Source organism: Vigna radiata, chromosome 4 (assembly GCF_000741045.1).
Source record: "Vigna radiata var. radiata cultivar VC1973A chromosome 4, Vradiata_ver6, whole genome shotgun sequence".
Lineage (NCBI taxonomy): Eukaryota > Viridiplantae > Streptophyta > Magnoliopsida > Fabales > Fabaceae > Vigna > Vigna radiata.
Genome location: NC_028354.1, coordinates 6762822 through 6764584, shown reverse-complemented (window position 1 = coordinate 6764584; position 1763 = coordinate 6762822). Strand labels below are relative to the sequence as shown.

Below are 1763 nucleotides of genomic sequence, written 5' to 3'. Positions count from 1 at the left end.
ATTTATATATAGGGATATTTATATTAAATGCAAATATATTATAGGGAAATATTTAGTGAGAGATGGACGGGAAATAATTAGTATAAATAAAGTTAGAGTCTAGGGTTAAGGGTATGCTTTTGATTTGTGAGTTTTGTAAGAAAGGTTTTGCTCTCAGGTAACTGACAGAGATCCTGCTTCCAGTTATTAGAAATAATTGATGGAGGTTATGCTCCCAATTATTGTTTACTTTTGTTTATTCATACACTACCATCAATAAAATAGATTCATTTGATCAATTCCATTCTTTCATTATTCTTTTGCTAGTTTTGAGTGTGTGAGATATTGTTCTAGTTACGTTCCATACTCGGATACGTAACAACTGGTCCGACCTGCCGGATAGTCAAGGGAGGAAACTGCCGGATCCGTCAAGGGCGAGGAAACTGTCGGATCAATAAGAGGGAAAAAGAAATCATGGAGGGAAGAGTAAATGCAATCGAAGGAAGACTGTATGGCATGGAGCTGAAACTAGAAAACATGGAGATGTCCAGGGTGGCGGAATCAGCGACACTCCGCAAGGACATGATGGCGGAATCAGCGGCACTCCGCAAAGACATGCAACAATTGATGATGATGCTGGAAAAACAAACTCGTCAAAACGATGAGAACTAGGATGAAAGTCAGAGCTCGGTCAACGGGAAAAGGGAGAACCAGCACAAGGACGAAGAAGGAGAGAAGATCGGTGGTGGAGGTGGTGGACCAAACGGTGATTGGAAGAAAAGGGTCGAATTGCCAAATTTTGAAGGGGTTGATCCACTAAATTGGATCAATAGGGCTGACAAATTTTTTGAATTACAAGGGGTTGACGAGGAGGAAAAATTGCGCCTAGCCTATATCAGCATGGAGGGTAGCGTGGGTATTGGTTTAGATTTTGGAGGGGCAAGACCAAAAACCGTACATGGACAAGGTTGAAGGAGGCAATGGTGAACCGATTTGGAGGAAGAAGTCAGGGGTCAATCTTTGAAAGGTTGGTGTCCAACAGGCAGACAGGGTTAGTGGAAGATTACGTACAAGATTTCGAAATCTTGGTAGGACAAACGTCCGGAGTAATTGAGGCACAGCTAATGGGGTACTTCATGGCAGGGCTACAGGAGGAGATTCGTAAGCAAGTACGGCTTCTAGACCCACAGGAGTTTATGACCGCTATGAGGACGGCAAGGGACACAGGAGCTCCACGGAGGTGCGAGAACTGGAGGCGAAAGTATGATCGAGAATCACTCTAAGGAGAGACCGAACGGTTCGAATATGTGGTTGGAGCCCAGTCGCCCTATCCAGAACCGAACGATAACTTCTGTGGAAAGCCGAGTGGCAACCACAGAGAATGTGGGGTCCAGACGAAAGGAAAGAAACCTGAGAAATCTGCCTTATGAGAAGTATGAGAAACAAAGGAAAGAAGGAAGGTGCTCTAGATGTTGCGAAATGTTCGATCCTGCTCACCGCTACCCGAACAGGAACTCGAGAGTCATGATATTGGCAGAAGACGAGGACAAATGGCCACCACCCGAGCCTCCATACCTTAATTGATGAGGAGCCATGAGATCAAGCTCCCTGTTTCCAACCTTGAGGACAAGGTTGTTTTGCATCGGGATGTATTGTTAAGGTATAAGGTGGGAGGATATTCAATATAAATTAATTAGAGTAAATAAATATAGTATAAGTTAATTAGAGTAAATAAATATATATATTCCAGGGAAATATTTAATATAAGATATTATGTATAAGTT

The 1763-nt window shown here is 42.8% G+C and overlaps 1 protein-coding gene across 1 annotated transcript in view; it reads right to left on the bottom strand.

The window, feature by feature from the left end:
- The window catches only part of LOC106758090 (DNA repair protein RAD5A), a gene marked incomplete in the record, with an annotated part of 12215 nt that overhangs the window by 6640 nt on the left and 3812 nt on the right, over window positions 1-1763 (bottom strand).